Source organism: Lemur catta, chromosome 6 (genome assembly GCF_020740605.2).
Source record: "Lemur catta isolate mLemCat1 chromosome 6, mLemCat1.pri, whole genome shotgun sequence".
In the NCBI taxonomy this organism is placed as follows: domain Eukaryota; kingdom Metazoa; phylum Chordata; class Mammalia; order Primates; family Lemuridae; genus Lemur; species Lemur catta.
The window spans coordinates 2,403,124-2,417,159 of NC_059133.1; the positions used below are offsets into that span (position 1 = coordinate 2,403,124).

A 14,036-nucleotide genomic window follows, 5' to 3' on the forward strand; every position below is an offset into this window, starting at 1 on the left:
AGGCCCAGGCTGGCCTGCTAAAGAAAGGCCACATGCTGGAGAACTAGTGTGCCCCAGCCCACAGCCTGCCAACCACAAGACCTTTCAATGAGGCAATTCCAGGGCAGCCACCCTCCCCACCAGCCGACCGGGACACATGAAAGAGCCGGGCAGAAACCAGCCACACCAGCCTGGATCAGAGCAACGACCCAGCCGCACCGCAGAGCTCCATGCAGTGGGAGTTTTAATCTACTGAGTTTTAGGGGTGGTTTATTATACACCCAAAGCTAACAAATCTAATTGTTATATTTATGATATCATTTTCTGTTTTTAGATAATAAAGTAATTTCTGGTTATGATTTTTTCTTTGAGGATTGTTCTGGCTGAATGCCCTGAGTTTGGGTACATAGTGTTCAACATGGTCTATAATTGAAATATTGTTTTCTTGCCTTTTTTTCTTTTCTGTTCTTACTTTTTTTTTTTTTTTGCTTCTAATAGTGAGTTAAGAGAATGTTTACATTCCATCTTTCTAAAATCATCTTATTATTTTCCAGCTTTATGACATTGTCATTTGCAAAAGTAACCTGAACAATTTATGCTTTTTATAATAGATTGCTGTTTTCTTCACGGCTTAAGAGTTCATCAGATTTTATAAATGTTCAAACGGCTCCGGAAAAGGAGAGAGATTCTCTGCAGGATTCATATTTCAATGTCTTTTCAATCAACCTTCGCCAGAACGCACACTCCACAGGGACAGGAGACTGTTCTGCACGGCTGTGTCCCAGCACAAGCATTGCCTGGCACATAGTAGGGACGCCATTAGCATTTATTTGTTGAGTGAACGAACAAATTATTCCAACGAATAACACCACTTAGATCCTCCATTGCCTTACTATGAGTCATTATTTATAATTTGTTATGATGATTCATCTTACTAACATGCTGAGAAGTGGGATGGGCATGTTAGTGATTTTGCCACCGTTGTGCTATTGCCGATGTCTCCAGGTATAGCCTAATACTCTTTTCTTTAACTATTGCTATATAATGATCTGTTACTCTTAAGGTTTTCCATATCTGTGGGTTTAGCTTTTATCTCTATAAAGTCATAAGCCTTGTCTTGTGATGTGTTTTGCCGTGAATTGTTCTTTGTCTGTTATTAATACTGGAATTTCTGAGAATCCTTTGCCTGGTCTGTTATTGCCCCTCCATGGCAGAGCTGGGCAGGCAGCCACTGACATCCTTTTTTATCCTTGGTGAAAACAACTACAAACCACCCTTATCTAAGGCGTCATTGTGCCCAGCTAAAGAGTCCCTTTTCCTCTGGAGGAGGAAGAGTCAGATGATTAAGTGCTGGCCAGCGAAATGGAAGGGGAAGTTGTTGGGTGGGACGTGAGGAAGGGGACACACTGCTGGGGTCATCGTGTCCTGTTCCTTCCCCCTGCTGCCCGGCAGTTCCCACGGTCATCTCAGACGCTCAGCCCTCCATGAGTCATGAGTGACCACTCAGTGATCATGGAGCAGAGACAGAGAAACAGATCTAGTCTCCAGCAGCCACAACCATCCCCAGGGGGCCAATGTCTGAACTTATGTCATAGGACAAAAGCGACCCTTATGTGTTCATCCCAACACCAGGCACACATGGCAGCGTCCACACCCAACCCCAGTCGACCCACGCTGTTAGTGTCAGGATGCCACGGAGCAGCCTCGACCCCAGACAAGAATTGGGGTCCTCACCTCTTCCCAGTCCTCACAGCCCACGTCCTCATTCCTTTAATATCCGCCTCTCTTTTTCTATAATATATGCGTGTATAATGTATATGATATTAATACACGTAAATTATATATATAATTATAAATATATATATACATTTATATATATATATATATATATATAAACCCTAGATTCCCAAGAAAATCACATGACAGCTTAATCCACTTCCTGGTGGAAGACGTTTCCCAACTGGTTGAGTTCATGAGTCCTGGAGTCCAGACAACTAGGAAAGACCGACTGTCTTGGTGAGTCTGAAACCAAGATTTTTTCTGTTCCTCCTACTACTATAATCTTGGGGGTTAGGATTTCAACATATGAATTTGGGGAGACAGGGAATTCAGCCCATAGCACCTATAGCCCTTTGTGGGTGAGGCTCTCGCTCAGATTGGCCAGAGTCCAGGACATTCGCTGAACCGCATCTGTAATGGTCACTATGTCATTTCCTGGGGCTGCCACAACAAAGCACCTCTCTCCGAGAGGCTTCCTCAACAGAAACGCACAGCTCCTCGCAGTTCTAGAGGCAGGTCTGAGGTCCAGGGCTCCCTCCAAGGCAGCATCTGCTCGAAGCCTCTCCCAGCCGCACTATATCATTTCTAAATAACGACTGCTCAGTGTATTTTGTTTTGTGCCAATTCTCATACATCGTTTCTTTTCCCTGACTTGGTGCACCGGCCTGTCCTTCTGGAAGAGGTCAAGAACAGTTGCAGTCACAGGCCTGGCTCTGTTCCCTGTTTCGAAGAGAAGATTGGGATGGGTCACCATTAAGAACGGTACTTTATGTAGGTTTTTAAAAGATGCACTTTATCAGATTAAAAACATTTTCTTCTATTTCAAAATTGATTCAGTTTTCAAAAAATCATGAATAAATATTGAATTTTTTCCAGAATTTCTGTAGATATTGAGATGATCATATGACTTTTCTCCTATATTTGTTAGCATAGCAAATTATATTGATTGATTTTCTAATATTAAAATACATCAGCTTTCTTAGGATAAACAATTAGGTCGTGATGTATTTGTTATCCTTCTTTGACGGTGCTTAATCTGTTTGCTGGCACGTCATTTTGGGTGCTCATAATTGACGTTTGTCTTCTATTTCCTTTTTTTCAATACTGTCCTCGTCAGGTTTTGTATCCGAATAACGCTAGTCTTATACAAGGAATTGGGAAATATTTCTCTTTCTTCTTTTTTCTGAAAGAATTTGTGTAAGTTTGGAATTCTTCCTTCATTAAATGTTTGGTAGAATGTCCACTGAAATGTCTTTGCCTAAAGTTTTCTCTATGGGAAGGGTTGATAGTACTGATTCAATAATTTTATTATTTATAGGACAATTTTGATTTCCTCTATCTGCTTTGAGCAGTTTTGGTAAGCTGTATTTTTTTGAAATATTTCATCTAAATTTTCTAAAATTCTTATCCCAGAGGCAGAGCCCGTGTGCAGGGTCCCTGTCATCACCCTTTTGGTTCCTGACATTCACCGTCCCCCAGTCTCTGTCTCCGACTCCCCCACCCCCTCCCTGCCTCTCTCTTTCCCTTTTCCATGATTCCTCTCGCCAGACGCTTGTCTGTTTCATGCTCTCGGTTAACCGTGGCTCTGCGACCCGCCCTGTCGTGCACTTGCTGCTGTGGCGTGGTTTTGTCATCAACAACATCACGTGGTTGTTCGGCCCTCTGGGCCCTCATGGCCCCCGCGTGATGCATCAGGTATAACGGGGAGGGATTTGCCATTTGTGCACATGTCCATTTTGGGTTTTGTGTATTTCGAGGTCATGTTTTTAGGTGCAGACTTAGGTCTGTTAAATATTCCTGGTGAACTGAAACTTTTATCAGTATAAACAGTCACTATTTATCTCTAATAATCTTTTTACCTTAAAATTTATTGACCACATGGTGATATTCATATAGCAGCTTCCTTTTGATTAGTGTTTACATGTGTATCTTTTCCCATTCTTTCCTCTAAACCTTTCTTTTTTCTTATGTTTAGATTTGACTCATAGTAACAGCACATGGATTTTAAAAAATCTTGCCTGACAACCTTGGACTTTTAACTGAAGCATTAAGTCTAATTTGCATGTGATTACTGTTGTATTTGAAATATATTTTCCATTTTGCTATGTGATATCTATTTGTAGTGCCTGTTCTAGGTTCTATTTCTTATTTTGTGACTTTCTTTTGGACTAATTGAGTTTTTAAAAATCATTCCACTTCTTCTTCTTTTAGTTAAGAAATATGCACTGTTTTATTTTAGTGGTTATCTTAGAAATTATAATATACATCATTGACACATCAAACTCCAGTGTTAATCATACTTTTACCCATCTCCTGGGAAAATGTGAGAATTCTAGGATGCTTTAGCTCTGCCTATTCCCTCTTGACATACATTCTGGGGGTGCTGGTTATTTTTAATTCTATATCTACATTTATTCGTATATATTTTAATACTCACTAGATACCGTATTGTTGTTTTGTGCATGTGTTGTATATTCAGATTCATTCCTCTATTTGCTGCTCACTCGACTTTCATGATGCCTTGCCTCTGAGGTCATTGTTCTCCTGTCCGGTGGATACCTTTCAGAATTTGTTCGTGTGGGTTTGCTGCTGATGAAATCTCTCTGCTTCTGTTTGAGACTTTCTTTCTTTCGCCCCATTCTTGTCGGATGTGTTAGCTGGGCATGGATTTCTCGGATGGCCATTGGCTTTTGGCATGTTGAGGTCATGTCAATTTCTTTGGGCTTCCACAGCTTTGGAGAAGTCAGCCTGAAGGCTGAGACATCCTTCAAAGGGGTCCATCTTTCTATTTCTCTGCTCATTTTTAAGATTTTCCTTTTTTTTTTTTTTAAGAATTCTGCAGTTTTACTATGAAATACCTAGGTACATTTGTTTTTCACTTGTTCTGCTTGCAATTAATTGGGCTTCTAGAGTTTGTGGGCTGATGCCTTTCATTGGTTCTAGGAAATTTTCAATTTTTATCTTCTTAAATGTTGCCTCTTCTCTATGCTGTCTCTCCTCTGCTTTTGGTACTCCAACTAAAAGTCAGTTAGATCTCACCTCTTATGTCACCTCTGTCTCTTCCCTTCTACTTGGCATGGATTGTATTCTTTCTCATCATATTTCTTTTTGGATAGTTTCTATTGATCTATCTTCCATTTTGCTAGTTTTGGTTCATTTGTGTCTATTTTGTTGTTAAACTGTTCCATTGATCATTAAGTTTTTAATTTTTGTTTGTTTCTAAATTCTAAGAGTTCAGTTTGATTCTTCTTTTAAGATCTGTCATAGTTGTTTGTTTTGTTTGGGTTTGGTTTCCAGTTACTTGCTGCAATTTTCATGCTTGGCTTTTATCTTCTTGAATACAGAAAGCATAGTTGTTTTATAGTCTCGGAATGATAATTCCAGTATCTGGGGTTGGTAGAGGTCTGTTGCTTTAAACTGTTGCTTCTCCTGGTTTTACTCATGATATCTTATCTTTTTATGTGCTCAATTGTCTCTGTTAGTTTTCTAGTCATTGTATATGAACAAAAACATTTGGGGGAATAGAGTGATGATATCTCCCCCACGAGATGGTTTTTATTTTTCTTCCAGGCTGCCATGAGGCACCCAGGGACTTCTTTGTCATATTCTCACCCTGATCCCTGGGTGTAAATAACTAAACCTGCGTGTGGCATCTATGTGCCCTGCGCTGACCTCTCCTTTGAGGTCCGGACTGGTACATGCAACTTCTCTTTGCAGATCTCCTCTCGGGTGTCTAAAGGTCATCTCAAACCTAAACTGTTGGACGCTGAACTGTTAATTTCACCTCCCTGTGGACCTACTTCTTCCCCAGTCTTCCTTATTCAGTCCAAAACACAGTCTTCAACTCCTGTTCCCTTCCTTCCCTCTTTTCCAATAGTGGTGGTTCTGCCTTCAAAACACCCACCAAGCCAAGCCACTGTCACCTTCCTCTGGATGAGGCAGGACCCTTGCAAGTGACTGCCCACCTCCACCTGCCCCTGCACGGCCCACTCTCCATCCGCAAGCCCAGGTAACCTGCTACTCCCCTGTTCACGTTGCTGCAACAACTTCCGTATATACGTCGAATAAAGTCCGAAATCCCCATTGTGGCTCAAGAGAGCCCACCCTTTTGGCCTTTTCTGTGGACGTTTTCAATCCTATCCCCTTTGCTCACATCCACGATAGTGGCACTGGCTTCTTCACTATTCGCAAGAAAGGTCAGATTATGCCCAGCTCAGTGTCTATGCAGGTTCAGCTCCATCTCCCTGGAAAGCCCTTGTCCACATCTGTACATGACATTTCCTGTCACTTCATTTAAATTTCTGCTCAAATGTCAGCTCCTTAGAGAGGAGTTTCCTCGTCACCTGCTTTACATGGTACCCTAAATGTATTAGTAATCTACTCCTGCATATCCAGTGACCCCAAAACTTAAAACAGCAACGAGCATTCATTGTCTCGCAGTTTCTGTGGGTGAGGACTTGGGAGGGGCTTAGCTGTCTCTCAGGTCCTCGATGAAGCTGTGTCGGAGACATCAGCCCAGGCTGTGGTCACCCAAAGGCTCGACTGGGCTTAAGGATCCCCTTCCGACACGGCCACCTCCCGGGGCGGGCAGTGTGGGGTTGGCTGTCGGCAGGAGCCCCCTCCGTGGGGCTGCTTTAGTGCTGTCGCTGGATGGCCGCCAAGTTCCCCCAGGGCAAGTGTGATAAGAGAGTGAGGCGGAAGCAGCAACATCATTCATGACCTCGCCTCAGAGGTCCTCTTTGGTCGTGTCCACAATATCCCCTTGGCCACACAAGCCGTTGCTGTTGGTGTGGAGCCCAGTGCACAGGGGGTGCATCCCAAGAGGCGAGAGCCACCAGGGCACGTCTCGGGGACTGAACACACTCAGTAACTCTGTAGTCTTCACCCTGCTTTGTTTTTTGTTAGTCCTACATCCAGCCAAGCTTGTGTCATTCCTGGCTCTGCCCTTGCCTGTTGTCTGACTCGAGCACCGGCATATTTGCTTCTGGAAGGCTTTTGTCTGCCACGGTCTCCCCAGGACCCAGGCCAGCGTGTGCCGCGCAGCAGGTGCCCCGTGATTATCTACCGCACAGATGCACGGAAGCTTCCTGGCAGCCTGAGGGGCTCTGGGCAAAGGGAGAGGAGACTGGGGAGGAGATTAAGGGGCGAGAGGCAGGAGGTGCGGAGAGCACAGCGGGCACTGAACGGAGGGCTGAGGGCAGAGGCCGGGCGTGGACGGTCGCCGTAGGAAGCCCCTGCTGCTGTCTCGGACGCTCGCTCACTCAGAGCGCACAGTTCTCTGGCTTCGCTGCAATAGAGAAGCAGGCAGAGAGAAACTGGCACAGGACACCTCTGTCAGACAAGAAAAAACCCTCTTGACGAAGCTCACAGTCTGTGGCGTCCACACGGGGAGGCAGAGTAGGGCCAGCGGCCACTGGGAGAACGGGATTTGCGGATTTGGGGACGCCTGGTGGGCGGGCGAGATGTTTAAAATGCTGACTGTGAAGTCCGAGTTCCACCGGCTTTGGTGCGGGGCTGTTGACCGGCACAGTGGACAAGTATTTAGTCAATTTTGGTAAGTGTTTGCTTCTGATTCACGGCTGCAAAGAGCTTTCTGAAAGCCATTCTTGATGATAATAACATAAATATCTATTTCTCCAATTTCCAGAAATCAGTGTTCAGCCCCTACCGTGGAGGACTTGGGAGCTTTGCTTGCCTGAGAACCCGGCTCTGCCGGCTCGCTGCGAGCTGAGGTTCAAGCGAGTCCACCCGCTGGGTGCATTTTTAACTGCGACTCAAGCTAAACTTTTCTGAATTTATTTATCTTTCCCATTCGATTCAGTTCATCAGATAAAAAGATGTTTTGGGGGCAGTTATGTTGCCAGGGCTGGTTAAGCGCTGTGGAGCCTTGGTTCAAATTCCGGCTCATTCACTTTCTAGTCGTGTGAACGTGGGCACATTTCTTAACCTCTCTGCCTCAGTTTCCTCAGCTGTAAGATGAGGACAACTGACTATACCTCATCGGTGCATTTGACAATTAAATGAGTTGTATATTTAAAGCTCTTAGGATAGTACCTGGAACACAGCAAACACTATATAAATAATAAGCATTATACTATTCAGTTATGTTTTAGAAATAAATAATATTCATTATCCTTTTTTGTCTATATGTCCTTGAGGAAGCAGTGAGACACCATGCGTGGGGCATGACTTGGGGCCAGGACAGCCCTTACCCTTCCTGATGTCACCGCTGGTTGCCTTCAAATCATCTACTTCACCCATTCTCTCTTTTTTTAATCTGTATAAATTTAGGGGCTGCAAGTGCAGCTTTGTTACATGGCTATATTGTGTAGTGGTGACACATGGGCTTTTAGTGTATCCGTCACCCAGATAGTGTGCGTTGTACCCATTCAGTGATTTCTCCTCTTCCACCCTGCAAACCTCCCCCTCTGCCGAGTCTCTAGTGTCTGTCACCAAGTCTCTAGCGTCTGTCACCCACTCTCTGTGTCCATGCGCCATTATTGAGCTCTCAGTTATAAGTGAGAACATGCAGCATTTGACTTTCTGTGTCTGATTTGTGTCACTTAAGATAATTGCCTCCAGTTCCATCCACGTTGCCACAAAAGACAATTTCGTTCTCTGTTGTGGCTGAATAGTATTCCAGCGCGTGTGTGTACCGCATGGCTTTATCCAGTCACCGCTGCTGGACACTGAGGTTGATTCCACACCTTTGCTATTGTGAATCGTGCTGTGGTGAACACTCCTACCTTCTTACCGGCAGCGCTCCGAACCTGCCGGGGCGGGGGAGTGTCCTCCTGGAATTCAGCAGCGACGATAACAATTGCATTTCCAGCCCTCCTTGGGACTCAAGTTCCTTCCCCCGAGATGTAACCACAGGTTGCTGGCTGAGGCTTTCAGGGAGACTTTTCGAAAGGAAGGCAGACTCAGCTCGCGGGGAGATCACGTCTGCCCTTTGCTTTCCCTCCTTCCTGCCTGGGAGGCTGACGCAGTGCTGGGGCTGCAGCAGCTGTCTGGTGCCAAGTGGACAGTAGCCCGCAGGAAGCGTATCGGCCTCCCAGGGTGGCCATGACAGAGTACACAAAGTGTCCTAAAGCAGCAGACGTTGATTCTCTACACTCCTCAAGGTCTGAAGTCTGAATCGCGGCGTCGGCAGGACCACGCTCCCTCTGTGGCTCTAGGGAGGGGTCTCTTCCGGGCCTTTCTCTTAGCTCTGGTGCCACCAGCCGTCCTTGGTGCCGCGAGCTCGCAGCTACGCGGCTCAGGTCTCCGCCTCTGTCTTCACAGGTGTCCTCTGTGTTTCCGTGTTTCTTCTCCTCTCCTTATGAGGTCCCGGTGACGCTGGACGGTGGCCCACCTGCTCCGTGCCGACCTCATCTTAACCACCTGTATCCGCAGTGGCCCTATCTTCAAATAAAGTCACAGGCACTAGGCCTTAGATCTCCAACATGTTTCTTTGGGGGACAGGATTCAGTCCCCACACTCGGGTGGCAGAGCAGAGAGGTAGAAGGAGGCAGAGTGCCTGATGGCATCGTCACCCAGCCAGCCCTGCCACCTGCAGCCAGTGCTCAGGTTCCCTGCGGCCAACAGTCGTTCCTAACAGACACGGCGTCTTACTAAAATGCCACAGCAGCCCAGCCTCAAGGAATGCCTGTCATTGTCCCTGCCTGTGAGATGAAGGACCTCGAGCTTGGAGACCACAACCACAAGTGGCAGAGTGACTCTGAACCCTGGCCAGCCACCCCAGCATCTGAGCCCATCCCTCGGCAGCCGGCCCCTGGGAACCTGAGTCCCAGGCTTGGCTGTCCGCCACAGTCTCTTGCCTGCAATGTGCTGATGTCTCCCTGAGGCTTTTAAGTGTTGAAAGACTCTGTGTGCTGCTGGCTCGGGGGTGTGTGTTGACCGGGACCCGCCCTTCCTTGGGCCCCTGAGGGTGATCGGGCTGGAGTCGTGCACATCCCTGTGCAGGGGAACGTGCTTTTGATTTTGTCCCTTGTAATGTCACTATTATTTCTGCAATGACATTTCTGTGGTCCTCAATTGGTCTTCAACTCATTCTAACTCATTTTATCTGAGTCCTAATCTAATTAGGTTGTTCTGTAGCATGAAGCCACTTGAGTACTTTCTTTCCCTATGTTATTTTCTTTTACGGTAAAGATCCTTATATTTTGCATTGATTCCTTGTTTTTGTTTCCCTGTAGCACGTTTGCCTAGTTGTGCGTGTTCTTTTCATCTTGTTTATGCTTGGACAGTTCTGGCATAAGGTGTGTCGCTTCTCGATCTCTTCCCAGCAGTTTGGGCCCAGCTTATTTCCTGCGAGAGCCGAGGTGTGGAGCCTGGATGTTTTATGTTCTCCACTTTCCCAGAGCAGGGCTGTCCGCCCTGAGAGTCCACGTGGAGTCCCGTGCCAAGGCGCCCCTGTCCAGGTGGGGAGGACATGTGATGTCCCATTCAGTCAGGGGCCTTGCAACTGTTCCCCTAACTCAGTATTTTCTGGAAGACTTTGCTTCCACCAAGTGGATTCCGCCCACGTTTCAGGTCCTCTGCTTCACCTTCACCGGCTTCTTCAAGCACCAGGTCCCGTGGCTTTGTGGGCAGGAGCAGGAGGAGGAGGAGAATAATTGTGATAATAACAGCAACAGTGCGGACAACGCATCTGCCAGTGTCAGTGAGAAGCCTCAGGGTCCAGTTTCTGGGGTTGGGAGCCTCAGTCACACGGCTACTCTACCCCCAAAGTCTTCTCTATCTTTTTTGATCTCTGGTTGGTCAGGTTTATGGCTTTCGGATAAGCGCCTTTCCTTGTTTGGTTGCTGGTGGGATGGGCAAGGAATGGTAGTGGGGCCGGTGTTTTGAGGCCTTGTACTAGATTTTATCACATGACTGAGGCTTGGGTCAAAGAGCGTCCACGAAGACAGTGCCGTGTGGTCTTGCTAAGACCACCCAGCCCGCAGTGTCCGGCTCCCCCAGAGGGCAGCGGCCAGCTGAGTCCCCACAAGCAAGCTTCAGGAAGGAGTGACTGAGTTCACAGTTTCCAGTGGTTTCTCTACAAGCTAAAGGGCTTGTTCTTAAAAAGGGGTGCTGTGCTGTGTGCAGTACTCAGGCACGAGTCTGTGTGTGTGCACGTGTTTGTGCATGTCCATGTGTGTGTGTGCATGTCCGTGTGTGCATGTGTGTGTGCATGTCCGTGTGTGCATGTGTGTGTGCATGTGTGTGTGTGCATGTGTGTGTTAGACTAGTTGTCGGCGTGCACTAATGAGAGATTTCAGAGCAGAAGCATTGAGCACGGATCCAGCCAGCTCTTTGGTGGCTCTGGTTCCTGTCACCCCTGTAACTTGGCGCAGCAAAGCTGAGGAACTGCGCCCTTGGAAGGACCTCACTCACACCTGCCGGCATCCTCCTGCTCTGCTTCCTTGGCCTTGGTTTCTTCCTTCTTCCCTTCCTTCCTCCCTCCTCTTCCCCAAACGTCAGACAGACGGGCAGAGATCTATAACAATCCACTGTCGGGAAAGGGGCCCATCCTGATGTTGGTGGCTGCTGACTGCCCCAACTCTGGCTTCACGTGAGTCGGGGAAGGAGGGTCCTTGCAAACGCAGCAGTGGTGGCCAATGAAGTGGCCTCCTGGGCCTCCTCCGGCCGTTTGTGAAGACCCCAGATGACTGTGGCTTGCAGACTCCTTGTTACTTCCCTAAACTACAATGTTGAAAAATCTCTCCTTTCCAAGAAGCTAAATAAACCCTGACTTGACTTACTTAGTTGGCTAATCTATGTTAAAGCCATCAGAAACAATTTATTGATTTGCTTAAAAGAGAAATCCCAGGAGGAAGTCACTTTGAGATTTTTCCAACAAATCCCACGTTCACCCTGATAATGAAGACTTTTTCAAGGTAAGATTGGAAAATAAGAATTTCATACTAAAGTAAAATTGCTTTATAACTTCATTGTGTTTGAGGAATAAAAATTTCTTGATGATTAAAAAATCCCCAGCGGTAGCAGCCAGACCAGCACCGTTCTTTATTTCTACATCCCAGTCCAAGTCCGAGAGGTCCTGCAGGTGCCAGCCCAGGACCAGGGACAGGGACCCTGAGTGGGAGCCCCCAGGGAGTTCCAGGGGTCCATAAAGCGCTCCCTCCTGGATGGTGCCGGGGAGGGTTGACTCGGGGGGTGCAGGCCAGTGGGTGTGTTTGTGGGTGAAAGAGCCGAGCTGGGAGGAACAGGAGCCTGGGGCTGCATTCCAGCCCTGGCTCTGGTCCTGGTGGGGACAGGGAAGCTGGGGCAGGTCTGCAAGGCCAAAGGCGGGGCCACAGTGGCAGCACTGATGTTGCATCCATGGGGAAGGGCAGACAAGGCTGCAGAATGGTGGGGAGCCCAGGGATGGGCTCCAGGGGGTGGGAGTGCTAGGCACCGTGGGAGGGCTGGGTGGGGGTCGATGGGCTCAGGGGTGGGGACCCTAGGAACCTGTGGTAAGGGGTAAGAGAGCAGATTCCACCTGATGCAGCCGCCCAGCACCATCCCCTGTCTCCTGGGACCCTCCCACCCCCTGCCGCACCGAAGGTCTCACTGAGAGCCGTCGCCCTTCCCTGGCAGGCTGGACCGTGGTGGGTCCAGCTCTGTGAGCTCAGCCTGCCAGCAGGTGTCTGGCACACAAAAGCGGCTCAGGGACGATCTGCCAGTGAAGAGCAATTAAGTAAGTAAATAAATGGGTGACTGAGGCCCCAGATTCCCCAGCTTGGAACCCCTTTCCATGGATGGGAACCCCCCAGGTGGCCTCGTGGGCCGAGGACCAAGTGCTCTAATGAGAAGCCTGTTGTGAGTGTGACTGTGACTGCTGCTGTCTAGTGACATTCCATCTCAGCAGGTGCCACCACTAGTCAGTAACCCACCTCCTGTTTTGTTTTTGATGGTGATAAGTCTGCAGTGAACACCCTTGAATATTAATCTTGATGTGCTTCTGTGATTATTTCCTTAAAGTTGAATCCCAGACACGTGTAAACAGGATCCTGTGTTTTTCTAAGGGGCCAACTTCAGATTTTGGCAGTGTCTGGCAGTGCCATGGCCAAGAACATGGGGATGCCTAGTAGTCCTGCCCAGCCACCGTGCCTCGGTTCTGGGGAGACAACCAGCCAAGTAGGAAATGCCTTAGAATAGCTTTTTAATTTTGCAGCTGGCCAGTGCTGGTGCCAGCGCTCAGGCAGGGCTCGCCGTCCCCACTCAGGCACCATTTGGATCTTGCAGTCTTGTCCCGTCTGGCTGCTGGATGGCAGGTGCACTCTGGTGTGGCCTGTGTGCCGCAGGCATGTTGGGTGTGGGTGTGGCGACAGCTGTGCTGAGGAGATGAGCCCCAAGGCACAGCCACCCGGAGCCTGAGGAAGAGGCCAACCTGTCCTTGGGCCAGCATGGGTGAGTGCTCTTTGAGAGACAGTGACCTGCCCTCAGTATTGCCACGTGGATCAGTTAGCTTTTGCTGCTTCACAAACTACCCCAGGAATTAGTGGCTTAAAACAACCCCCGAAGGTTTAGCTCATGATTCAGAGGGTCAGCAGTTTGGGCTGGGCTCAGCTGGGAGTTTCTTGTGGCCTTGCTGGTGCTCCCTCTTGTATCTGTGGTCAGCCTTAGGTCAGCCAGGTGGCTCTGCTCTGGGGTCTGGCTGGCTGTCAGCTGGAGTGACCGGTGGGTGACTCTATCCAGAAGGCTAGCCTGGGCTGGTTCACCTGGAGCTGGGCAGGTTTCCAGGAGAACACGTTTGTCTCTCGAGCCTAGGCTCAGGACGGGCACATGTTCATATCATTTCTACCAGATTCTATTGGTCCAAGCAAGTCATAGGTCCCACCAAGGTTCAAGGGCTGGGGAAATAGACTCCACTTTCTGATGGTGGGAGCTGCAGCTGCCAAGTCCCACTGCAAAGGGATTTGCAGCTTTGACTTGCTGCAAGACACTTGTAGCTTTCTTTGGCCAACATCGGCCATACAGCCTAATACACAGTGTTGACTGTGATTGACCAGACTAGCCCCTTGTCCTCTTTGCGGGAGGAAGGGGAACGAAAAGGGAGGCAAGCTGGTGCATGAGAGTGGAGGATGCGGCTTCAACTCCTTCCTGTAAAATCTCCTTGGCAGCACTTCCGTGGGGGAAGGGGCAAACTTCCCGAGCTCTTTCTGTCCCAGCCTGTCGGTCTCCTTGTATGGCACTGTCTACCCACAGCCTCTGCCGAGAAGCTTCTTTCCTAGTCGGTGCCATCTGAAATGAACTGGAATCGCTTAGAAGCCAGGCTGGAGGCATATCTGACC

General features: G+C 48.3%; 1 long non-coding RNA gene across 1 annotated transcript; it reads left to right on the forward strand.

The window, feature by feature from the left end:
- Positions 1–1,958: 1,958 nt before the first annotated feature.
- LOC123640354 lies at positions 1,959–5,766 on the forward strand. The gene is made up of 3 exons (XR_006735957.1): positions 1,959–1,995; positions 2,439–2,529; positions 5,636–5,766. It is a non-coding gene; the product is annotated as an uncharacterized LOC123640354 (long non-coding RNA).
- The last annotated feature ends 8,270 nt before the right edge of the window (positions 5,767–14,036 follow it).